Raw genomic sequence first — 27,625 nt, forward strand, 5'->3', positions numbered from 1 at the left:
TCCATAAGGTAGTCATTAGGTGTTTTGACTTTATTTTTGTTACTTTTTTAAATGGTAATATATAATTTCTACCCCTCTATTTAATATACTCTAATCTGTATTCCTGGGAATAGCAATTTTCTTAAGGCACTTCTTTTGCCATTAGTTGTGATAGGATTGCTTTCTCTCATGTTTGCATTTTGCAGACCACAAGACTCAGAAGATCACTGTGGGAGAAGGACACCGGGCCTACCCATTCTGTTGATATGACACAAAGTCCAGCCCAGTTTGGTATTCCTTCCGCCCTGAAGGACTCTCACATCAGGTAGTAGAAGCTAACTTATTTCTTTGCTGTTGAATGACTACCCATTTTTTCCCCAGCCTTCCTCCTTAAGCAAAATTACCATTTTAATATTCTGGAGAACTTCTAAATTGCTGCTGTCCAAGGGCCACAATAAGATGTGGGAATTCCACCCAGTCTGAGGGAAGAAGGGGGCTGGTTCTGCAGACACCCACACCTTCCCTTTCTCACAGAGCCAAGGAAAGTCCATTAGAACTGACAGGGCATGCAGAGCACAGGAGAGAGGGCTAATTGAGTTTAAAAGCTGTGTAGCTGCAGCCTCATTTAGGAAATGCCGCCAGGCTTGCTCAAGAGTTTAGTAATAAACCTAGTCCACAAAGCAAACTGAATGTTCAACTCTACATGCCCAGAAGGGAGAGAAGATCCTTTTTTCCACACTCCTAAGCTCATGTTGTTAGCCCCTCCAATCTTTCTCCCACAAAGTAGGATTCCGGGAATCATCACCATTTTTCTTATCCTGAAGGCAGAACTGCATACTGTTAACAGTTTCTATAATCTTGATTACAAATTTCTATTACAATAAAACATCAGTATCATCACATGAAATCAAGAATCTGTCTTGCTAAATTTTGCTAAAAAAAAGTCACTTTCAGCCTAAGCCAATTTGGAAAACAGAAATGGCAACAGAGAGTTTCAGAACAGAAAAAAATTCACATTTGATCTTTTCTGTCACAAGTGGCAACTATAGTTGGTACATGACAAGATTTCTGCCCTAACCAACTGATCACTAAGGCATTTAAATAATCTGTAGAGATGATTTAAAATGGGATAACCCACAACCAGAATATTCAGTATTTAATGGAGCTATTAAGTGTGGAAGGAACCTGGGATCAGCCCCCAACTCAGTCATGAAAACATTCAAGAAATTTGAACAGATGCACATTTGACCATAGTAGGACATATTCTGAAATAATACCAAAAATATGGGAACAACTTCAATTGAAGGTGTTCTCACGTGCTTTGTTCTTACTGACTCCAAGCTTTATTCAGCTTTTAGTGTCCTATGAAAACAGCTCCATGAAACAGCAGAAGAAACACTGAAGCTGAACATCCAGAAACTCTTACATGGATACAAAATGTAGTCGCGACTAGAGCAAGAACTTGCACGATTAAATTGGAGGGTCTAGAGCCCAAGTCCATCCAGGAGAAACTGAGGGAACTGGGGTTATGAAGTCTGGAGGCTCAGGGGAGAATTTATCACTCTCTATAAGTACCTTACAGGAGGCTGCAGCAGAGCATATCTGAGTATCGAGTGTCCTTTTTTCCCAAGTAACGAGTGATAGGATAAGAGAAAATGGCCTCAAGTTGTACCAGGGGCCATTTAGATTTGATATTAGGAAAAAATTCTCCACCAAAAAGCCTGTAAAGAATTGGAAAAGGGTTCCCAGAGAAGTGATGAAGTCACCATCCCTGGAGGTACTTAAAATACATGCACACATGGTGCTCTGGGACAAGATTTAAGTAGTAGACCTGGCAGTGTTAGGTTTGCTGTTGGACACAATGATCTCACATGCCTTTTCCAATGTGAATTATTAAATGAATGACAGGTTCAAATCACTGGCTGTATTACCATGTACGCTGGTTTAGATAATGGCTAATTCCTTCCTTACATGACACTTAAAATGTCATAATTATATTCTTAAATCCAAGTGGTTCTTGCAATCACCTGGGCCATATGAATGCATTTAAAGACTGAAATCCATAATAGAGTTTCCTTCCTAATGTATACACACATTCCTACAGCCACAGTGAAATTATTTCTACAGATACAGCATTATCAGAGAGCCAAATTGTATCCTTGCTGTCCAACAATTACAGCACTGGTCCACAGAGCAAAACAGGAACATCTGGAATTCTGTTCTTGTGAGGGCAGCTGGGACTGCACTGCTACATCAGGAAATGAACTGTGCTCAGGTTATAAAATATACTTGGGGCTGATCACAGAAAACTAACAACCATCCTGGTATTGAAGAAATTACTTGTGTACAAGGTATAGGGGAAAATTTGTCAAAGTGCATAGTGTATTTTTCTGACATGGAGAAATTGTGCAGATTCACTTTGTATTTAAATCCCACTGAGTGTGAATAGCTCCCTTTCAGTTCAGAAATTATTTCCTAAGTAGGAAAACAGTGTGATAACTAAGACTGATTTTGCTATCACTAAGGAGAGTTATTTCACTAACTCATACTCTGATCTAACTACAACCAAGCTTGGGTAAATGCTATCTATTACTTCTCTCAAGGTCTGCTTTGGTTTCATCTTACTCCTCAGAGTTTGTGGCAACAAGTGCAAGACAAATTATTAGCTTCACTTCAGACAAAACTGAAAAGTACTGATTGCAGTAGCCAGGAATAGTGGCCTACATAAAATCTTTCTTTATTAATATTATTGAGTGCAGTGGTTTGAAGTGGCTTGGGTTTTTGTTAAGGGAAAAGCCAAGCAGGCTGGGCCAGCACTGAACCCACTACACTGAGAAAAAAATAAACAAAGACAATTGCTTTCAGTTGGCCAATCGTACCATTTTGTATTTTATTGACTGTTCTGATCAAGATTCCTTTCAAGATCAAAACATTCGTAAGATTCCATCTTTGTACATATTGGCATCAGTATTTTGGAAGAACCTGAGTTGTTCTATGAACAACTGCACAGGTTTAATAGAAAGCCATTTTGATGATCACAGACTTGAAAGACCCTGTTTCTATACACTTGAGACACACTAGATAAAGAACATGCCCAATAAATTACTTCTGCTAAGATGCAAAGTTGCTAAGTTAATACAAAATTAATAAGAATAAATTAATTATTCTTCTTCAAATCTATTTACCTTCAGTATTAAGTAGATCCATGTCTACTCCAGATGCTTTGAATATTATGTATTATTTGTTTTTAAGTGAGAAAAGAAAGGCATATCTAACTACCCAAATTCAAATTTGAGACTTGTACTATAAAGAGAAACCACTTTGCTGAAACTCCATACCTATGCCTTTAGCAACTTTTAATATTTTGTCATAGCTCATGGAGTATACGTTGGCTTTAAGTTTTGTTAACACTGCATGAGTATTTTGACAAGAGTTCATCCACTTAGCCAAAATTAGAAACAGCTATGTATTTACATGGTATAGTACCCGACTACACAGTGAAGCAGTTTAAATGGGGAAAAAAAAGCCTCAGTGAGATTTACAAAGGCATTTGATCAGGATAAAGAAATAATGCAACTATTGTAGCAGTCTCCTGTTAGAAGTGGTGGAGCACTTTAAACAAGTTTTACTTACACAGCATTTCTTCTTCTCTGAAATATGCTCTGAAAAAAGCTTCACAATTAACATATTGTATACATTTTGCAAGGTTTTCCAAGCTCGGGAACTGTTTCTGGAAAGACTCACTCCAATTTGGCAAATAATTAGAGCAAACATTACACCAAGGTGCATTAAATGCTTGACATCTGTGAGGATACAGAAACATGTGCTTACACACAGTTAAATTCAATAACAAAAACTAAGTCAAATACAATTTTAAATGGGGGCATGAAAGAAAAAGGGAAGAAGAGAGCAAGGGAAAGGACAAGAAGTTTAAGCGGTAGAAAACATTACAACAGCCAAGTGGAAACAAATGAGATATTATAGCTGGGGTTCAGTCACAGGACTGTGTGTAACTCTGTTACAGCTGAACACCAAGAGCTTCTGGTGAAACTAGTGCTGTGTGTGACTTCAGGAAAAGGATAAAGAAGCATATTCAAAAGACAACGAGCACAAAGAAAACACAGTCATCACTACTGACAATAGTGAATTCTGTACCGAATGTGTGAACAGGACATGAGTGAGGCAAAATAGAACCAGCCCCCTTTGCCTGGGATTTTTGCAGTGACACAAGCCAAGCAATCTAAACAGAAAATGTCTGTGCTAGGAGAAGAAGACATAAAACACTACAAAAACAAACTGCTTTCCTCATGGAAGAATGGTAACTTTGGACAACATCTGGCATTACAAGTTCAAAGGGTTATTTCATCTGCATTTTAAGTACAGACCCAGAGATTTTACAGTACTCCTGTCTCCACACTATTGTTTTGTGTGCCATTAATGGCATTTAAATTATAGACCTGCTGCAGCCATGTAGTCAAAACACCACATCACCCGATGAGACGCTGTATTATAATGTCAGTGTGTCTGTGTTTTAGCTGCGCTTTCATATACTCTACTTCTCTTCAATCACCCTTTTTCTCTGCCAAAGGATAGATACAAGAGACAAGTCTATCTTTAGCTCCACAAAAATTTCTTACTCAGGCAGCTGCAACACTTCATTCATCACATACCCAAGTCTCCTGTTTACAGCAATGAAATTTTTAGATGTACAAATAGTACAGAGGCAGATAAAAAAATCATGGAGAACTTCAAATGAAAATACAGGATATGGCTAGGGAGTCAGAAATAATGTGCTTCAAAGCAAACTAATTTCTAAAATACATCAAGTGGCATTTCTCATTTCTTTTGGGTTATTTTGAGTATTGGGTATTTTTTGTATTTACTTCCAGTGAAGTACTTAATATTTACTGAAATACTGTTTCCCAGAAGCATAATACTGTATGTACTGACCTTTACATACAAATATCGATTAAATAACAACTTATTCTTTGACAGAACCTTAAAAGAAAATATATTGACATTTCTAAACAGTTGCATGACTAAATCTGAAACACTTATTTTTCTAAATCATACAAATAAAAAGCTAAACTGGTCATAGCAAGTTACTAAAGAGCTGGGTACCAAATTCAGCATTTTAGCCAGCATTTATAACTTTTTTCAATCTCAAAAGTCTCAAGCAAGCTATTTCAAGGTCACAAAATTCCTGGGGGGTGTGTGGGGGGACATCTGCTCCCATAAGCTGCTTGTAGCCCTCAAATGGACAACCTCCACTTGAGATGAAGTATTTACATATGGAACAATCTTCAAGATTCCATTATTTCCTACTTTCTGCATGTGTAATTCATCATTTCAAGCACTCAGATTCTCAAAGTATTCACATTAAGAAAAAAATGCACAATATTAAGTTAGTCAGCTAATTTTATTCTGTATTGGCTTATTTTTAATGCCATATGCAAACCAGCATTGATTTTTTGCTTATTAAAGGCATAGTCTCAATTCAGAAAAGCTAAATATCAGGAATTCATGAAAACTTTCATGCATGTTCTAAACTTGCCAAGAACATCTAGGGCAACTGAATATATTTAACAGTTCAACTAAACTTTTACAATTGTTTCTGCTGAGCAGGGGAAGACAAAGCAGCCTACAGTTTTCTTCAAAATCTTGAAATTACTTTAATTTTTTCGAAATGAAAAAACTTTTACTATCTTAGTGATGTAGCTTCTTTATTTCTTTGTTTTCCCCCTCAATATGATGTGATTTCTCTCCTCCTACACTCCATTTTCAATATCATCCCAAGTTACAGTGATTTGGCATTGGACAGAGGACTGTGAAAGCATAACAAAACTCCATCCAGCTTTTCACTCATCCTTTCTCACCTTCAAACCACAGCAAATGCCACCCCACTGCAGGCATTGGAGAAAGTCAAGCATACATAGGAAGATCCCAGATGTTTGGGGCTTTTTTCAAGTGTCAATAATCAAAAGGATATATTTGCTATTCCTGACCTTTAGAACAGAAAGCTCAGTATCATTCAGACACAGACACTATGGACATAAGTGAGGTTGGAAGGGACCTCAGTCCCTCACCTAGTCCAGTGTGCTACTCAAACCCAAGCAAAACCTGGCCTTACCCTGTGCTGGGTGACTTGTCCAAATCTGAAGTATTATCAAGATGGAAGATCGCAGCCTCTCCTCCCATGTCAGTAATAATAGAAGGCAAAATTTTATATATTTACGTGATAAAAAATGTACATAGGACCTTATATTAGCCAATGACTGAATTGGAAGAAATGCACATTTTAGCTGTAATATTTAACTATTCTTTGTGACATGTATTCTCCTTTGTGGCAAGAAACAGCTGCGGTATGTCAGATACTACCCATGGTAACTACTGCAAAATGCACTCAATTTACACTAGACCATTAGATAATGGTGTATTAGGTGACTTGGCACAATCACCAAATCTTGATATGGATGATCCTTTGCAGATACTCTCAGTTTTTGAATCTGACCATATTTATCAATGCCCCACTAATATTTAATTTCTCTTTTCAATTAATTTCATTCACTACAACTATCTCAAAGGCTCTTAAGGAGTTGGTGGAGTCAGCCTAGACTAGATTCATTCCAAGTACTGACGGTTTGTTCTGACAATTCACACAGAAAATCCTCCTTGCACAGAAGTAATCATCCTTTCCTAAACTCAGCACAGGCATTTCCATTTAACTTCACCAAGAGGAAAGTAAAGTAACATCAGGCCCTTTTCAAAACCTACTTTGAAGACAGAATGTTTAGCCCAGAGCTAGCCCTGGAATAACTAACTGTTTATAGGCTTTTGAATGTGACAATTCCCCCAAAAGAATCTGTTAAAAGATACGCAGTTTGAGTTCTCAAGAACTGGAGATCTTCTGCATAGAGTTTGCCTCCTTTAGTTGATTCAGTAAACTTGATCTCTGACCTTTATATAAGGGTTAAAATACCAGATACTCTCTTCAGACATCTTTTCAAAAGATGTGGTATTGCCAGCCAAACATTTCATTCCTACTCAAAATCAGCTGGCTGTAACCTGTGTTTCAGGTATAGAATGAAAGAACTTGGGAAAAAGTAGAATCCCTTTTACTCTACCCTGTGCTCCAAATTGGGATATGAGGTCCATTTTTAAACTTACTGATATGTCCTATTGATGAGGCAACAGGAAATTCACTTACAATAGGAAGGGGACTGCATTTGAACACAAACCAAGTGAAAATGATCAGTACCCTCTGCATTGCCTCTTACAAATCACAAGTCCAATGTTAGACTATATATTTCCAAGCTTTTCAGGGATATTAATAATTGAATGCATTCCATTTTACTCCTTGTTATATTTTTTAATATCTTTTTCCTTTTAAATTGAAGGAAAACACCATTTTATTATACAATTTAGGATGTATCACAAAGAAATGGGTGTACTACTTTTCTAGTACATGAGTTCTTCAATACTTGTATAGAAAAATCTAAATTAAGTGTTTAAGTCAGTATATTTTCTAGCAGGTATTATTGGTGGAGTGCTGATACAAATAAGCCTTTACAAAAAGCAATACAAAAATATTTTTGTTTTCCTCTCAGCATCATAGAAAGTTTTTGCTCTGTGAAGTCCAGCAAACAAACAAAAATATTTGACACTGTAAAAATCCTTCTCCACTCTTGACCATCAGAGAAATCTATTATATTGTGCCTCAAAGACCCTCTTCTATTCAGACCAGTTTACACCTAGTCACGTTCTTAGTGACCCAATTTTGAATTTTCTGATAAAATATTTCCGTGTATTCACGAGTTACAAAATTTTCAGTCATTTCCCTGGTTTCTCCAGATAAACTCTTTCAACCACATCCTCTTATTCCAACTCGCATACAATGATAGCCCGACTGTCTGGAATAGTTAATTTCTACTGACCAAAATCCAGCTGCACATGTTTAATCATTTCCTTGCACAGTCAAGTAGCAACCACCTATGTTCAGGGACATGTGATGGGACTGAAGGGGACACAAGGAGGTAGAAACTATTCCTCCTGTCCACACTTTTCACTGCTCACCACCACTCAAATCCATAGGGTTGTAGAGAAACTTGCAGCAGGCCTACCATATCTATGATTTTTAAATACTGTAATAGATTTAATGATATGAAAATCAAATAAATTTGAGTAAAATTTAAGCTACTACAGTAGAAAGAGTTTGCATAACAATTCAACAATTAATTACTTTTTTAATCAGATGACTAGATATCCTCTGGAGGGAACATGAATTCTCATAATTCTATTTTGCTGTTCATCCAGACACCTCTTTTTAAGCTGCAGGTTTGGACAAACATTTTCAATCACATACCTGGCAGATGAAACATTATCAGTCTTCATTATTAAGAGTCTATATTTGAGTTGAAGAAATATGGAGAGAATACCTGAAGAGCAAAGAAACCAAAACCAACTCCAAAAGAAAAAAGACTTTCCAAACTCACAGAAACATCTATACTTGCATTCTGATCCTGAAAAAATACCTACTATAGGAAAAGCTTTCTGATCATAATTTTCCCAAACATAAGAAAAGCAGGAAACTATGTAAATACAATATGATGAGAATGCCAATCCTAAACATAATCACAAGAGAACATCCATGAAAATTTTAACAAAAAATTATATAAATAGTGCACTGAATTATCTTCAGTTTATAATTACCAACTAGTCATAAGCCACAGACACATAACCCCTTGCAATGCAATTGCCCAGCTGCCACAGTTCACAACAGAGAGAGCTCCCAAGGCTATTATTTCCCTTTTTCCAGTGCATTTCTGCAACATATTTTTGAGTTTTATCTTCAGAGTCCAGCTGGAAGCATGCTTCTGTTGGCAGCTAGTTTTCCCCTACAAACTCCCTCCCCCATGAAGGGAAAATGCAGAATGCTGGTGTAGTGGTAGGAGAAGCAGGAAAGTAAAGGGGGAAAATACAATCAAGAAGCAGGAGAAGCATTAGTTCTACAAGACCTGTGTATTAAGCAGCATCTTTTTAGTCATAATAACTCTTCAAATGTGCCTCATCATAAGCTATTACACACCACACCTCTCACAAGAATAGGCATGTTTGCCACGTTTCTGTGCTCTCATTTTACATAAGCAACCTTTGTTCTCCTTGTCTCAAAGTAACGAATGCAAAATCAAATGAAAGTCAGCAAGATTCATACTATAGCACATTTGTACAAGTAGTTTTTCCAAGCATGCCCAAAAGGCATCTAGAGAAGAGTAACTAAATTAATTTCAATTACCTGATCTTCTGAACTATAAACAAAAATCAGCATAAAGTTTCAGTACTAAAGCAGTCAAACATGAGTAAGGAAGCTCAAAACTCAGTTCACTTCTTTCAAAGTCAATTTAAAAGGAAAATACCTTAGGAAATCCCCACCTGAAAAGCAAAGTACCTCTTTAATTAGGCAAACTCAAGTTGACATACACAGAGTAGAAGAAAAGTGCACTTTTTGGGGTTCAGCTTTGTAGATAGGAAAGGCTAAAACTCTCTTACACTGAAGGTAAATTATAGCATACAAAATAAAGGCTCTAAAAGGAGATAAACTGTCTTAAGGGTTACAAGTTGCTCCCACTAGTAATTCTCCATATTAATAATCTTTAAACAAGAAATTTCTCTCAGAGCTGTTTTCCAACATTTTATCTCCAGAAAAGAACTTGTAAGATGCAACAAGCCTTCTGGTTTTGTCTGTCTTGTTGACAGATTAATAAACCCTACAGTTTGCTACATATAAATATTATTTTCTTTTATATTCTCAGGTTTAACTTTCAGTGTAAGATTTAGCGAAAAGTTAATTTACATTCTAAAAATCTTTTTCAGACCCTCAAATTCATATGCTAACATTTTCAGCTACCAAAGTCATACGCATAAATACTGGGCTCATGCCTTTATATTTCCAGAATTAACAGTTGAAGCTAAGCTTTTTGATAATGGAAACGACTTTGGGGCTCTGGTTTACCTGCTAAACCTCTTCCTGGAAAACTGTGGAGCTGGAGAAAACACATCCTGCATGTAGATTTCTTGGTTGTGCAGTGTCACACCTCACCCAGGAGCCATCGCTTCAGCAGAAGGAGCAATGTCAACTCAGACCTACGAGGAAAGCACAACACCCAGCAAAGAACACATTAGCTTCCTAGTTAATGACAAGAGGAGTCAACCCACAGTCATGGCAGACATTTCCTAATTAGAAGGCAAAGGGGAAGAGTCTTGGAAATAGGTTAGAGCAACCAAAGGTCTGAACTCACAGATCAGCTAAACACTGCAGTTATCTTCCAAGAATCCATACCCAAAATATCCACAGAGATTTATATCTAGACAATACATAGAGCTACCTAAAGAATTACACACAGAAAAATACTCTCAGAAGCCAGCAGGCTGAAGATAATCCTCCTAAACTATTTGAGTGACTAGTGAGAGCACAGGCCTAGAACTGCAGCCTTTAAACTTTTGCTGGCCTTATAACAACATGGCCAGAAATTCTCTCCTGGAATTTGGCCCTGAAAACACTTCTCAGCCAACTGACAAAGGAGCAGGCACTTGTACTGCCTCTCTCTGAAGAAACCACATATCCACCCAGGGCACAGACCTTGGATTTCAAACCTAAACCCACCCCCAGCTACAACAAGATATTGTGACTGAGGGGTGCTCCCAAATGTTTCTTCAAGAAGCAAAGAGCAATTTAAAGATTGATTTGGCAATAGAGAATACACCTGGTAATCGAAACACCATTTTCCCTCATGTTTAGGATTTGCTCTGATGCCTGCTCAGAGGAGCAGAAAGCAGAGGGGAAGGGAGCTGCACACACTGCCAGCCTGCTGTGCAAGACATGCCGAAGTGAGGCTAGCGGGGCACCTCTGCAGAGTGGGGCTCAGCTCCAGCCTGGCCCAGCCAACAGAGAAGTTGTGTGGCAGATATCTTGTGGGCAGTGGCTTTGGGCTCCTCCATGGTGAGACAAGCACTGAATGGGCTGTTTTAAGCATTCAGATTTTTTATTTTGGTACTGCATGCTAATTAAGCACCTAAGCCGGCTGTGGAGCACATTTAACAGAAATACAGCAGCTTGATCTGTCTTACAGTAGGTTAATTTTGTTATGATTGTTTTAAATGCCTACTAAAAACTATCTGCATATCTTAAGTGTGATTGAAAAATTAATTCTATTTCTTCTTATACAAACAAATGGCTCTTAGCATTTTTAGAAAGGTCCCTGGATTCTATAAAAACTGGAAATGCCACAAAGATACATTCGCAATTATGAATAAATTTGTTTGCACATTTGCCATCAGCATTACTTTTTCCGAGATAATTTCAATATTACACCACTTTAATTTTCAGCATGGCAACTGTGCACAAGCATCATCTGGGCGGTGAATGCTGGGGTAGCTGAACTGCTTTATAGGAACTCTGCTGGGTGGTGTTCTGTGCATGTGCAAGGCAGTGTGATATTTGCCTTGCTTAGACTTGACTGCAAGCAAACCAGTTCTTTAAAACAGAGGAATTTCTAAATTCACAGAGCTAAAGATCTGGCAAGTGAAGAACTAAATGACAAATACCACATCAGCTGAACATAAAAGCATTCCATGTAACAGAAGATACCCACACTTTAAGACTGGAGACCAGTTTAACTCCTTAACCATGCAGGATGGCAAAACATTTGTTACATAACAGCAACTTCACATGGCATTTTTACATCCTGCCATCTTTTCACAGGAGAACAGTAGATTAGACTTCTACCGACTCCGAGAGACAGGGAGTGGAGCCAGCAGCAATATTTAGCAGAGTGACTGATTCCTGGCACCATCTAGCTTCTCTGCAACAGGAATCTGGCAGCCTGGTAGGTGCTTTTCAAAGACACTGATTGAATAATTGATACTAGTGCTATACAAATGCTCAAGACAGCACAAGAAAGAATAAGAAATAAAGTAGTTTTGGGGCTTAAGACCTACTCATTCTTTTTTTCTTCAAATAAGGATTGTGAGGCAAAAATCCTGGGCAGAATACCAAAGCCAAGAGAATGCAGACTCTGTTCATCATTCAGCTTCTGACTATGCGACTCTGCCAAATATCTATAATTTATATAAAAGTATTAGACAAAAAGAAGCCATAATGCAAGCAAGACTATTAATTGTTCATTTTCATGAGATATGGTATAATCTGAAAAGAACAGATTTGTTTTGACCAGTGGAACTATTCCTAATTCTACTCAGGAACTGCAAAATTCCAACAATTATTTGTAACTATAAGACACTGGGTTTATATTCATTCACTGCGCTTAAGGGGTTTTGAATGCCGAAAACTTCAATCCCCCACCACCAGCTCTGTATGGAGAACTGCTGACCATTTGAGAAAAGTAGACATGTTTTGTGCTGAATGTCAAAATTCATTAACTGATGCGATTTACAGCCTTTGGATGCTTGTGCTCTGTAAAATTTTGCAGAAAAACCTTTCCTTGTCAGCATGAGGACATGTTTACAGACTCACACTTTGGCAAACTAGGAAGGAAGACAAATAAGGTTGGTTTATATCCTCAGTAGAGGAGGAAATGGCAGAGAAAAAGAAGAAAAAAGAAAAAAAATCTTTCTGGACTATACCAGACCAGCAAGCACAGTCTCGCCAATTTAGAACTTTTCTCCAACTCCCACAGTGTAACTTTCTTTCCATTTGCCTGGAATCACCTGCAGTGTGCTTTAGGAGCTAATCCCCACACATTTGGTTTACTTGGCATAGGCCCAATAAAAGCAAGGATTCTCAAATGCATTGCAAGCCCAACCCACTTTCTCACGTCGTCTTTTCAACTGCATGTGACCACAGCTACTGAAAATAGAAAATTAGCTACATTTACACACAAGTCATACAGAGGAGTCTCCTAGATGGAAAAAATGGAACATAGTTACATGCTTTTTCCTATAATCCACTTAAAGTAATATTTCTCTCCCTCAGGGTTGTAATGTATTCAAGGCAGTTTCTCAGTAAAGAGGTCTAGGGCTATTCTGCTGTCGATTCATTTGTGATCAGCTCTGGTTTTGTGATATCACTGAATAACTGAAATGCAAGAGAGGTTTCGCTGTCTACGTGTTTTAATGTATTTCAAAGATTCTTTATTTAAAGAAGAGCCTTATGTTCTCTTCTCCCTAGATATGTTGGTTTTTTAGACTCCACGTTTTCCAATACTTTTGGTTATACAAGACTAAGAAGGACCATATATTTTTCATGAGATGGGGACATGAGATGACTGAAGATTAAAAAGCCAGTATTTGGTATGGTATGAATAAGAGTATCCAAGCAGAAAGGAATTTCAAGATTTAGATCTAAGAACTCAAATGCACCCAATCAGAACCATAGGCAGAAGTCTGAACCAAAATTTGAAACTACCCTCAAAGTCAGCACCCGTTATTTGAAGACACTTTATACTCGCTGAACAGTTACAGATCAAAATGAAAAAGCAGGCAAAGCAAAATGAGATAACGAGAGCAAAGCAGAGAACATGCTCATAGAGGGCAAAGAGAAATTGAGACATCTGTCATTAACATCTGACTTGGATATCTCTTAATAGGCTTATATTGAGTTCTATGTTATTCAGCTGTGATTACTACAAAAAATGAGATTTTATATCTCAGAATATTCTGGATGGGAAGGGACTCACAAGGATCAGCAAGTCCCACTTGAGTGAAAAACCCATAGGGGATTGAACCCACAGCTTTGGTGTTAGCACCACACTCTCACCATGTCTAGAACTTAAGTATCTTGGGTGATTGCACACTGTTCACCTGAGAGACAAACTGCCAGGAATTGAACAGATTTCTGTGATATTCCTACACTCAGATTTCAATCTTCAGTGATGCTCAAAAGAAAAGCACTGGGATTATCAGAAGCAATTCCCAAGTGTCAAGGAAGGAGAATTTTTTAATCCCTTGGTCCTTTTGAAATTCTCTGCATGCAATTTCAGAGTAATGTATTGTTTTAAAAAGCCTGGTAGGGAATTCTCTAGAATGCAAAAAGTTAGATTTGCTGATATGCACATATGCAAACCTCTAACTTCTGCATTCTCATGTACCAAAAGGTTGCAAATTTAGCCAAAAAAAAAAAAAACCAAAAAAACCAAAACAACAAAAAAACCCACACAAAAAAAAACCCAAAATAAAACAAAACAAACTGAAACCCATAGCCACCAGAATGTGCTACATTTATGTAAATATTTTCAGAAGACACATTATGCAGGTAATCCAATATAATCATAAAGAGCTGAATGAGATTCTAATCCTGACATTAAAATACCCAAAATAGCTGCTTCGAGATGGAAAAGAAGGCAAAGAACAGAGGAGACAGTTAAACTGCTAAAAGCATTATAGGAACCTTTATATTTTATATTCAGGTGGAGTTTATCATGAGCAGCCCACTCTCTTTTGGCACTGAATAATTCCCAGCATTTTCATATCACATCTCAGATACACATATCAAAGACAACTTTCTAATCTTGCAAGTGTGCTTAGAGCAAAAAATACCAATAAACTCCCCCTTTCTCCCTTGTCCTTGCCTTACTGGCCAATACTTTTTGTTTTTATCAAATATCTGAAGAATTCTCCTCCTAGACAGAGGAGAAGACTGAAAGAAGGTAACTGATTTGCATGTGCCACCCATCATGATTTTTATAAATTAAGATCAATTTTATATATATATATATATTTCTCAATAACAGGCAAAATTGCAGTTCTAGACAAAAAAGTGTCTAGAATCTGCTACTTTTATTGGCTTTTCATATGATTTTTACATTAGAGAAGAATCTAGATCTCAGAAATCATTTGTCTTCAAAATCCTCCCAGTTTTTACCACAAAAGTATGGTGAATCACTAAGTATTAGAGCTGTTTGTTCTCCTTCTTCACCTCATTGTGTTTGACATTAGATTAGTAGTGCTGTGAACACCATGTGGCAATAATACTGACCTCAAGACAGGGACCTTCACGTGCCAAGAAAAAAAAATCTACATTTCACAACAGGAAAATTCAGTTTCAGAAACATGAGACTGGTTGTACCTTTCTTTGCCCATATTCTATTCTTCCTTCCATCCTAGTCACTAATTTATTTCTTCTTCAGTCTTGTACTCCATCTCCCAAACATTCAGTGACAGCTTGTAGAACCTTAAACCAGTCTCAGTCAATAGGTTGAGGTCAGCTGCCAGATCCATGGGATCAGAAAGATCAGAACACATTTGTCCAAAGTCCAAGTGCAGTGCCTCATTCAGACAGCTATGCTGCCTGCTAGTTATTGGGTGGAATTGAAAACAAAAGTTATATTAAAAGACAGCAGGATCATTATTTCTCCTTTCTGCCCCACCTCCTCAAGTGCCTGAGGTCATTTTCCACAACAAAAATGAAAGCCCTTCTTGAAAGTGTTTTTGTGCTAAACAGCAGTGGTTAATTTCTTGCAACTAATTAGTTATTCAAGTGAAAGTATAATGATCCTCCAACATGATTGAAAGTGCTTCAACTGAGTTTCCTGCTAACAGCATACTTCTAGAAAAGATGCAATAAATCAGCAGGGTTATGGAAATCTTTAAACAAAAGCAAGTCTATGACAGGAACCCATTAAAGATACAGCCATGTAATATTTATGCACCTAGCTGACTTGTGCTTTTAACCCAGCACTTTCAGCTATAGCTTTTTAGCACCTGGGTCTTATTCAGTAAGAATGAAATTCACCCTATCTGCTAAGAGCCAGCACAATGTCTCTGCTTTAGATGTTCAGAGTATAGGGCTTAAGGGATGGAACTTCCCTCCAAATGGAATTTCATCCAGATTTTTCTAAATAAAAATACAAATAGAACACCTTTGAACAGCACAGAAAATGTAATCTGTGAGCCTCAAGCTCCCTGATTACCTTTAGCAAGAAAAGAGGCAGGTACTGGCACAAGAATGGTTTATAAATCCAAAGAGGTATTGATGCAGAAACAAAACTCAGAATAGCCAGTATCACCTATGATTGTTCAGATTATGATTTATGATTAGGAGTGGTTACCACAATGATGATAGGGGATCTCTTGAGACTTTTACAGAAAGTCCTGACTGTGTAAAATGCCATTCACTTACTCCTGAGCCTACTAATTCATTTCAGAATTTGTATTTAAATGTGTTGGGTACTGCAGAAAAGCAAGACCCTGTGGTTGAATAATGCATTTTGATAATGTTTGAGGCTTCTGGGTGCTACAGATGTACTGATCTGTTTAAATCTCCAAAACAAAGAGATATTTCCCTCTCTTTTTTTGCATTAAACTATCTGCAGGTATGCTTGCACATATTTTTAAGCTACGCAAGTGCACATAAAGTGAATTGTTTAATTTATTAACTTATTTGGCTATACATGCTTTTCCTCATCTCATTCACTCACTTACTTCATTGCCAGTCTCCCAGTCAGTCTTCCCACAGTTTTAAAAGACAGAATTTGGATTCACAAACCAATTTGAGCCGAGGACTCAAATACAATTTCCTGGCCTACCTTTCCTAGCTGCAGCAAAAGGCTGCGAAAAAGGGAAACCTTGCTGCTGTGAGGTTGGGACTCTGGGAGGTGGGAATTGAAAGAGAAAAGGAAACCAGACATCACTCCCCCTTCTCACTAAAATCAACTTTGTCCTCACGATAGGTTTTTGGGCCAATGACCACTTTCAACTCACACCTTCTGTTGGAAAAATAAATTAGGAGTCCAGCTTTATTTTGTCAATAGAAAGTTTAAAGTGGTCACTGGAGCAAAAAGCTTTTCAAAGGGTAGCTGAGCTCAACGAGGACAAGGAGGAGGATGTTGAGAAAGCCACAAAAACACAGGCAGATTACAAACCATTAAAGACTATGCCATTTTTCAATAATAAAGATAAGGCCTTTAGAACTGTTCTGGTAATTTGTATCTATTTATTTCTTTAGAAGAAAATGTATTACTTTAAAAAGCCTCGTCAGAGCAGTAAAAGGTACTTTGTGTTTGTGTGTGTTGGTCTTGATAAAAAAGAGCCACCAGAAAACAGTAAACTAACCAGGCATTTGCTCCCTGAATACATGGGATTATGCTTCGTATTTGTGCTGTAAATCATTGGATCCTGTACAAGTAATTGTACTGCAATGGGTTTTGCTATGCTAAATATTTAAACTGTGTGCCCAGTCCTTCAAAGTCTAAGCTTATTCTGTGTTCAGAGCTTTTTAGAGTTGAGTCAATAGCATATTTGTTTTGAATGGCTGCTCCTAGATAACAGTAACAAAAATCCAAAACTTGTTTACATCATTTAACATGCCTAAGAGCTTAGCCTGAGACATTAAAAAAGCCACACAACAAGCAAGCAGAAAAATGCAATCCTTTAGAATAGTCTCTACTGGTGAAAAGAAGTTACACCATCAAAAAGCAAAAAGAATGTTTTGCCAACTCTGGACCAAGAATTGCTTTGTTTTTAAACTGGAGCAATGACTGGCATAAAAAGACTTCAAGGAATTTCCTCTTCTCCCTGAAGATAGTCATGAGCCTTTCTACTGCCCCAGACTTTGTGTTGTAGTGACTGCAAGGAGAGGTGCCTCTTGTGGGTCCTAAGCAGAAGCCCTTGTTTATCAGAGTGTGCAAAATGTGGAAAAGAGTCAAAACAAAGCAAATCAGGCAATTCCATCAATCCTGGGAAAACTGTTCCCATCTGAGCACTACCTTCGGCTCTAACAGGCTCTAATATCATCTGTGTAGCAAATACCCCTGGCCTATTTTCTTACCTTGAATTGCTACCTTAAGAGCAAGGCTTCACCAACATGTACACACCGACACTCATGGAGTGTTCTACACCTTCTCAAATTGCATTTATGGTCTAAATTCTGTAAAGTAAGGTGATGTTTTTGGGAACAAAGATGAAGCATAATTCCTCATCTGTTTCAAATTACAGATGAAAAATACTGAGGATGTTAGTAAGAAATAGATTAGCAAGCAGAAATTTCACAAAGGAAAAAACCCGCAGAAATGCCAAAATACAATTACAGCAAAGGAAATAATGCAACCAGGCAATGATTTACCATCCACACATCTTTAGAATCACAGTTCTAATTGTTAGAATCCAGTGCAGAGTAGTAGACACAGTATTTGAGAAAAACAAGCCTTTCATATCTCTACACTACCTTGAGAGCTCCTGATACCTAATCTGGAAGCAGACAAAGCTCAAAAAGGTGCCTCTTTTCCAGTGAAGACGTGACTTCCCCTCCAAGGGCCTGGGGCACTGTGCCTCAATGCTAATAGCTTGAGTTGTGTGCAATAGCCCTATATTGTTTATATAGCACTTCACATGTTCAAAGCACTATGAGATATCAGCCATCACTACACTTTTATGAGGCTGTAAGTATTATCCACTAAACATCAGGGTTCAAATGACCTGCTCTTGATCAAAAGAAACTTTGTGCAGCAGGACCATAATTATTTGAATTTGGCAATTCTTGCAGACCATTCCTATGGCAACACAGAATGAAGAGGGGGATGGGATATCAAAGCCAATTGCTATCACACTCTGCGCTGGCAGCAAGGTGGACACATGGAGGATCTCTTTAGCAAATCTACACTCACAGCACCTTTTATAGAAAATTCTAGAAAATTATTTTACAAATCAGGAGCAAAAGTTAAACAAAATGTTTTGAAAGCCCACAAACATGTTTTTCTATACTTATCTATTTAACATATTCACTGTGAAGAACATAAAAGACAACATGCAAATGATACTGAAGTACTCCAGAAATCCTAAAAGGGGATTCTAATTTCATTCTGAAGCAGTGTGGAAGGCTTTATATCAAGATTAATAGGTAACTTAAAAACAAGTCCATTTTCTACAGAAAAAGAACTACAGTCTCATGCGCTATGGCTGACTACAGTAGGACTCAACCTTTAAAAATATAGAATGTTTTTGCTCTCCATTTTTATACATATGTTCTTCCTATGAAAATTCAACTATGCTGACATTTATATCGCTAGTCTCAAAGTATCATGTCTCTGCTCCTGAAAAAGAATACAAACACAAAGGAGATGCTGAAAAACAACCAATCTATCCACAGTATATATGACAACCAAATAAAGGCTTGACATAAATGCTAAACAGGATAGATGCTGAAGATTCTTCTCTTTACAACTGAAACCACTTTATCCAAAAATCGTAACACTGAGATTGAAGACAGAATAAGAAAACTCTTATCCTCTGCCTTTCCATCCTGTGCTCATCCTACCCTACAATACTGTCTTTCCCACCTCTTACATTTTGCCTCTTACACAGCCCTGGTTTCCACACACACCATATGTTTTCAGAGCACAGCTTCACAGTTATTGGCCTTAGAACCTTGCCTGCAGAGTCACGTGGGAAATAGATCATACTACTAAGACAACAATGTAGACCACTACACACAGTCCAGATTCATCAAATAAAAGGGTGCCTGTTTAAAACTATCACAGGAAGGGGGCGGGAAAGAAATTCTCTTCAAAGGCAGCAATGAGTGCAGAGAGAATTACTAACAGAACCTTTTGTGTTTTAGCCAGGTTGATCATGTTGCTGTGAATATTTACCCTCTATCTTACAACTTTCACTTGGCATTTTTCAGGTACAGCCTGCACACAACTCTATGCCAGACTATGCTTGCAATTTCTACTGTTTTGATTAATATTGCCTGAAAAGTTAAATTACTGAAACATTTGCTAAAATATTAAAGTTTAAGTATAACATCAATAGGTGAGCATTACTTCATGGCTATTAATGTAAGAACCAGTTACTATACTCCATCTATTGATCTAAAAAACAGATGTTTGCATATGATTTATGGGCACTGAAATATGTGCATATCTTCCATAAATAGTAATGTGTTCCAGTAACAAAGAGTAGAGAATTGTGATCCATAAGATTGGGAAGTTGCAGGCAGTATTAGAATTTATTTACCAATTTCTTGGCTTTAAATAAAAAGCAAATCTCATAGAGCCAGGGCCTGAATCCTGTGTGCTGGAAAAAAGCTTACAACGTCAAACAGGACTAACAACATGCTGTAATAAATTGCAGTTGGGCTCAAACGGGCAGACACAAAAGTCTGTTTAGAACATGAGTGTAACTATGATTTGTTAAGTAAGAGTAACAATTTATATTGATTGAGATGCAATAAATCCAAATAGTAAGCAAAAAGACAATATTACTGTGTGCACTTTCACATTAAATATGGGCTTGGAAGTTTCTTTAGTCTCAAGATTTAACAAAATACCAATCAGGTAAAACTCTAATGGGCAAAGTATAGTTTTGAGCTCTGCAATTAAATTATTTCTGGAAGCGCAATCAAATATCTGATTGAACTAATATCACTGCTGCTTCTCACATTTGTTCTGTTCCTAAATTAGCTTGGCTAATCAGTATCCCACCTCATAGCCTGTGTTGTAAACATGTAATATTAGCTGATGGGTTTCATTTCAAGAGCACAGTCAATTTTTGGACAGCAAACTTACTCAAAAACTTAGTCAAAGCCTACAAACACACAAAGCAGCATGTTTGGAGATGTCACAGTTTCTGGGCTATCAGAATTCTGATAAGACAGTGAACTTCAGATCACTCTGTGATGGCTCTTCATGTCAAACAAATTTTGATTTTGTTTAAAAACCAATTTTGTGGACATATTTGACCTCAAAATATTTTCTGTTTTTCCACCCTCTTATTCTATGAGCAAGAACCAGGAATGTACGAAAAAGCAGCCTTGTAGAATGCAGAATTTAAACATGGCAATCACAATTTTTTGCTCCTGTCTCAGGCTGGCATGCACTAGTGCTTCAGGATGTTATGCAGCTGCTACTCTTCCCCAGAGATGGCTCTACTCCAGTAAATGGTGAAATACTCCCTCAAACATTTTTTTTCCAACAGAGGTTAACAGAGATGTTTCCATAGGTCTAAGGCAACATGAAAACATGATGATTGTGTGCTTGGATTTCTTGAAAAACATTAGCCTTAGATTTACTGCATTAGGAGCTGATGGTACACTCCAACACCCTGCAGAAACAACTGCAGTTAGTGTCTGTAGAACACAGTCAGAGTCTTAGATTACAGTGATTGTTACTTGATTCTGTTCTTGTAGTTTTTTTAGATCACAGAAGAAACAAATACTTTTAGTTTTGTCCTCTTGATGGCTGCACAGATTCTTTACTGTCAGCATATAACTCAAAGTCATCTAAGAACGAATTGAATTTCTAATAACTACAATCAACTGGATTTAATTCCTTTCAGTGGAAGCACAGCAGTGTCAATACGTACTGAGATTTAGTATTACTGCTGATTTATTGAAAGTAAAATGTCAATACAACATGAAAATTTGTCACTTTAGAAAGGTTTGAAAAAAAAATATGAACACAACACAAAAAATTGAAAATATAGGAACCAATAACTGATCATTCTAATTCACTTTTTTCCAGATGAGCATCCAGGTGTCAGCTGGTGTAAACCCAGATGCCACTGATGTCAATGGAGCTGTGTCAGTTTACTCTAGCTGAGAATCTGATCCCAAGTGTGCCTCTGCCATTTTTAGATGCTGCCACTGGAATTCACTTTTGCAAGACAATTAAAAAACACATCTACACATTGCATTTCTTCCTGTCCTCAAGTGTTTAACTGGAAGTCTCTTGACAGACTGTGGGAGAGGGCAAGTGGGAGGTGGAAGTAGCCAACAACTGCATCCATGAGATAACTTTGCAGTATCAATATGAACACTGTTCCGTTGTCTTCCTTTTATACAAATGACTATTTGGCTTCAGAAAGTTTTAACTCCACCTTCCACTAACAAACAATTCCATGTCCGTGAAAGAAAAATGATACTGTAAACCAAGTGAAGTATCTACCTCATAAATTTGCTAACATAGTATTTTAAGCAATACACATAGATTGTTTCAATGCACCATTAGAAAAAGTACCTAAAGCTGCAAGAGCCCCAAGGCTGAGTTTTGTGTATCCACGTAAGCAATCTCCCTGCTGCACCAGCAGTAAGAGTGGTAACAGTTCTAAGGCAACTGTTTGAAGTGGCATGCAAGCCAGACTGCAATCTGGCTGACATCTTTCATATCTCATCTAATTTGTGTGGGTGAGAGAGGAGGAAGAAAGGAAAAGGTGGGGCAATAAGCGGGGCAGAGTAGTACTTGACAGCTTTTCTAATCACGGAGAGGGAGCTTTTTTTGCCTCTGTTTTACATAAGACAGTTGTTAACATGCGTGCATTGTATAACAGCTTCCCAGCATTAACCACTACAATGAAGTTGGAATGTTGGTCTTTTGATTCAACAGAGCAAGGTCAAAACGGAAAAGGTAATTAATTAGAATGCAGCTCACATAGTATTGAAATAATTGTCTATTTGTGCAAGAACAACAACCATATCTTCAATTTAGGTCAGGCCATCAAGAGGAGGAAAAGGACTGAAGACTGAAGATGAGATGCTCTACTTCACACAGTTGCCCTCTGGAAGGACTTGGAAAGGCAGTCACTTAAATTAAGTACAGGTCATCAGACAAGATATCTAATCTATTCCTAAGACAGGCAGCTCTTGCAGTCCAAATCCCCATGGCCTTTGCAGCGACACGATGAACTACTTCCTCATGTACCTCTGTCAATTCACGTTAGGTTGCAGTTTTTTAAAGCGATATTTCATGTACATCATGACCCTATTGCTCAAAGCAAGGAAAGTGCTTTGGTTTATTTATGACCTACTAACCTTAAATAATAATAAAAAAAAATACATCCAATCTGAATGTTCACATAAGCCTGCAGATCTGAAATAAAATTTAAAATAAAGCTGGCCTCTGTAACAGCTAGCTAAGCCCAATAAGGGATTTTAAAAAAATGAAAACCACATGAAAGAAGATGAAAGCATATTTACCCTGCATAACCTGCACACATCAGGAATCAGGGCTGGAACCCAGAAATACCTTTTGTACTTAGAAGTTTCAGCCCATTTCACAGGCTAGGTAACCAAGGAAATACTGAGGTTTTCCATGATGGGGGGGGGGGGAGGCATTAATAACAACCTGTGAAACTAATTCCTTCCAAGATGTAATCCACCCAGCCACAAGCTCTACACAGCTCCTCTCCTTCCCCTGCACCCCATCCCAATTGCCAGATATTGGCCAGGCAAGCCCCCATACTGAAATATGAAGTGACAGATGGAAGCAGGGAATAAGGGCATAGGAATGAGCACTGAAAGAAATGGAGAACAGAAAACAAGCTTATAATAGGGCAGATCTTAAACACGAGCAACCCTTAACCATAAAGTTAATTCATTTGGCTAGAACAAAGCTGAACAGATGCACATAAGACTGAGTTGGAGAGCCTTATTCTCTCATCACTCATGCCAGTGTGCAGAGGTCTTCTCCTAACATCCACAGAATTAAACCTTGGAAATTTCAGTACAAATTAATGGAGAAATAAAAATAATCACAGCTAAAGCACTGGCAGCAAATATCCTGTGCTGCTGTATTGGGAAAGAAAGGTGGGCTGCCACGTTTAATTAAAATGTATTTGATTTAGCTATATTAATAATCAAAGTGGCCTTCATAAACAAAACACATCTAATCCACCATAATAGTTGATTCTGTTCTGGTCTAGTTCTCCAGTAGGCTATATTAATGACTTTTTCTTTTAGTTGTATTAGATGGAAAATACAGCTGAGTTAAATAATGCAATTAATACCTCCACACGCAGAGCAACTAGTTGAAAGAAATAGTCAGGACCAAGTCCTTGTCATAGTGTTTGTTTAGAAAATAGGCTTGGGCAGCACACTGATCAACTCCAGTCCTTTAGTGCAGGTTCCCTTAACACAAGTACAGACAAAACCCAAACATTTATAAAGCCTTATAAATAACAACTGATGGAAGAGAGAGAGAGTAGAGGGCATCTTTAACCAAAGGATATGGTAAACAAATAAACAACAGTTCATGTAAGTCAATGAATCAGTCCTGGAATTTCAGCACACTTAAGAGTGGACATAGCAGAAAAGAATTCTGACAAGCTGAGCTTCAAGAACACCTGCATAAGAACTCTGCTTACAAATGAAAATAAGGTAAAATTTCTGGACTACCATGTTTTGCTTTCTTATCCAGCCTCTAAAACTCTTCTACAACACAAAACCTACAACCTTAATTTTTACGTATTATTTATTTTTATTAATAATTAGGACAACTGAGTTGGAAAGCTCAGAAGATTAGGAAAAAGTGCTGTGTTACTGTGGAAATTTTTAAGAATAAGGACTTTACTGTGTGATGATCAGCTGGATGTGCACAACATGCTGACACAAAAAAAATTACAATAAATATGGATCAAGTCATGATATACAGTCACCTTTTTTCCTCCTGAAAACTATCACAACAGGTTCTGCATGTGTGAAAATTTGTAAGAAAAAAAAGGCCTTCTGTCTCTGAGATATTTTTTGAAAAGTTAAGAGTTCTTTAAAGAAAATTTATTTTTCATCAATCCCAAACAAGTCTTAATCAAATTGAACTGTGTCAATAGAAGAAATTTTTCTCAATTGAGCAATCTCTAATTGGCAACACTAATTTTTAAAACTCTTAGCCAGCTCTGTTCATTTATGGGATCTCATGTTTTTTGTTTTACTGTGAAGTTCAGTCCTGTGAAATAACAGACAACATTAATCCACTCGTGCCTGGATCTCTAACCTTTATTTTTAAAGTCTGAGTAAGAGAAACATATTTTCTTTTCATAGAAAGAAGTCTGGGAAACTGCCAGCTCCTTGCAGAAAGACGGAAACATGATCAGCAGAGAAGGGTGTTGGTGTCGGTAAGAGAAAAATGATTCAAGTTGCATCATCTATATAATTAAAATCACTGTGTGAATTTTGATTTTCCCCCCCTACTTTCAGACATTTGAGGATGCACTCAAGTCAATGGAGTTCTGTTGTAGTGGTTGCTTCAGTGAACATTCAACGCTGTCGGTGAGTTTGGAATTAAAGTGAAAACCATCGACCGTTGATTGTACCCTCCAGCTAACCATCCTCCTCCTTACTTCATGCTTTCAGGCCTTAACACCGAAGATAGCAACCTAACCATCATATGATGTTTCTCCCTCACCCTGCCAAGCTTTACAAAAAGGTCACAATCAACATTCATTGCTGTCGGTGGGTTTAACTATGTGGACAAGCTCACTGAACAATGAATGCAACTGTGGCCCCACATTGTACAGTTGCTGTTGAGAGGAGCAGCAGCTCTGAAGGCAATAGTGAGAAGCAAACACTTCTTATAAGCTACAGTTCTCTGGTCAGAAAAATAGTTGGGGGTATCCACTTTTTGCTTGCTTGGTTTTGAGTGTGTTTAACTTAGCCAACTAGGAAAAAAACTTGCCGCCTTTTTCTGGAGTGTCGTCCTCACAGGGTTCAGTACCATTGAAAATGTGAAAATTCTTATTTAGTATGTATGCAGAAAAAATAACAGGATAGGAAGCTCTGTATATCCACTCCTAAGGATTCTGACATACGAGGAAAGAATATTTAATTGCCATTTAACTAGGAATTGTTGAAGAGCTCAAAAGTTTATTCTATACTTGTCATGACAAATACAACTGGGACCAAATGGGATTTAAGAGTTATGAATAAAAATGTTGCATCAAAAAATACAAATTAATTTTACATTCAACTGATTTTAAGAACACAAATACTATTGCATTTGCTATTTTTAGGGATCTGAAAGATGACAAAGAAATGTATATTGAGAAATAATAATGGAAAAGCAGTTAAAATTTAAAGTTACTGTAAACTGAGTACCTATGTTTCACTCTCTGAGTTTTGCAATAAGAAAATAAAGTGTAAATAAACTCACAATTGTGTCCTTATTTCTTTGTAACCCTTTATTAACCTGGTCAGACACACAAAAGGACCAGTCTACATTTCTCACTTCACACAATCATCCAAGGTAAGTTCTGCCTTTAGACTCAGTGCAACTCAAATACTCTGCAGCAGGAATTGCTTACAAAATCAAGAAAACTCACAGCATATCATCATATCACTCATATCATTCTTCTCATTATGGGAATGTTTATAAACAGTACTTTAGTCTGATTATTTACAAAGTTTCCTCAGCACATTAGTCATACACAAGTAATTTTGTGTACTAAGCCTGCTTGGTTTATCCATGTTTCTCTGTGTAGGAACTGAACAGCAGAAAAGTGTCAAGGCTATCATGGGACAATACAACTATAGCCACTTCTTGAGCTGTTATCAGTCTAATTAAATGGTAGGAATGCATTTCAATCATGAAAGAGATCAGTCCTCTGTCACATGTGAAACTAACATTTATAGACTCAGAAAACATAACCACACTAGCAAAATAAATCCTGACATTATTTGGACATTATTTAAAATTGGTGTTTGGGAAGATTATCTTTTTCATTCCAATATTTACTGGAGAAGAACCCACATGCTCTGTTGCTCACTGAATACTATCCTGGTCAGAGACAGAGGAGTAAAGTATTAAAATGAAGAGTTGCTATGGATAACTGATTTCTCAGCAATGCTGTTCAGAGATAAGCCTGTATCTTTATGTTTACCCATTTCTACAAAAATGGGAATTTGAATTACTACAGACATATATTGCAAGGAGATAAAGATCATATTAAAAGCAAGACTCAAAGGTATGCATTCTGTCTAGAAAGAGAAAATTTCAAATTAAGTTGTAGCTAGTATGTTTTTGCTACAAAACAAAGTTCTTTACTGAAACTTAAAAACCAGCTCTTCATTTTGCATAACACTTATTAATCCTTGTTACAGATGTGTTATGTGCCTTTAACAGAGACAATACTTATCGAAACAGAAGAATCTGGAGTTTCTCAACACTGGGAAGAACTAATGTTCTGGAACATGAGTGGTTTCTGTATATATGTTTTCTCTGCTAACTGATAATGCCTGAATGATTAGCATTGAGGAGGGACAGACTCCACTGCAAGAAAAAAATAACATTACATCCTTTTTTAAGGCAGTACTTTCCCTCAAAACACACATCTCTCCTGATTTCGGTCATCATTTCATTCCATACACTCACTAATGGAAGAAAAGCTATTCATACCCCACTAAGTCAGGGTGCAGAAACCTTAGCCAGCATTGACCTAGGCACAGATAGTCCAGTCTCATTGCAAATATTTTATATTTCCACCTTGACTGCAAGTTTTTACTGGTTTCTGAAGAGAAGGATTACTTTTTAATGGTGCCTAGCATGGGAATTTATCAGTGATTTTAGTTATACCACGTTTTCATATCGAAGTGGAAAAATGTCTCTTTAGTGCACAGATATGTAGCATTTCATACAACCTGAAATCAACCTCTACAGACTAGTTACTTAATATTCACTGGAAAACAGTACCATTATTCCACTCCCCACAAGAAATGCTGGCTTGCACATGTTTCCTTCTGCTGTAAAGCCACAGAACAATCCCAATTTGGCGACAATAACTGTGATATACTGTGGAAAGGTTTCATGGTAATTTTCATGGGTTTTGTTAATAACATACATATGTACTCAGTACAATGCCCACAGGCCACAGAAACATTCTAGAAAATTGCTCCTCATTGTCATTGTAAATAATTCACTCACAGCAATATTTT

General features: G+C 37.4%; 1 long non-coding RNA gene across 4 annotated transcripts in view; it reads left to right on the plus strand.

The window, feature by feature from the left end:
• Window positions 1–25,849, plus strand: part of LOC115906580 — a 61,510-nt gene extending 35,661 nt beyond the window's left edge. The window contains exons 3-5 of one of the 4 annotated variants that reach the window (XR_004060919.1): window positions 186–24,813; window positions 24,896–24,967; window positions 25,052–25,849. This is a non-coding gene — a long non-coding RNA (uncharacterized LOC115906580). Of the gene's footprint in view, window positions 1–185; window positions 24,968–25,051 lie in introns of all 4 variants that reach the window. The other 3 variants (XR_004060920.1, XR_004060921.1, XR_004060918.1) reach the window with 3 other exon arrangements.
• Window positions 25,850–27,625: the final 1,776 nt, after the last annotated feature.

Source organism: Camarhynchus parvulus, chromosome 8 (genome assembly GCF_901933205.1).
Source record: "Camarhynchus parvulus chromosome 8, STF_HiC, whole genome shotgun sequence".
Taxonomy (NCBI): Eukaryota; Metazoa; Chordata; class Aves; order Passeriformes; family Thraupidae; genus Camarhynchus; species Camarhynchus parvulus.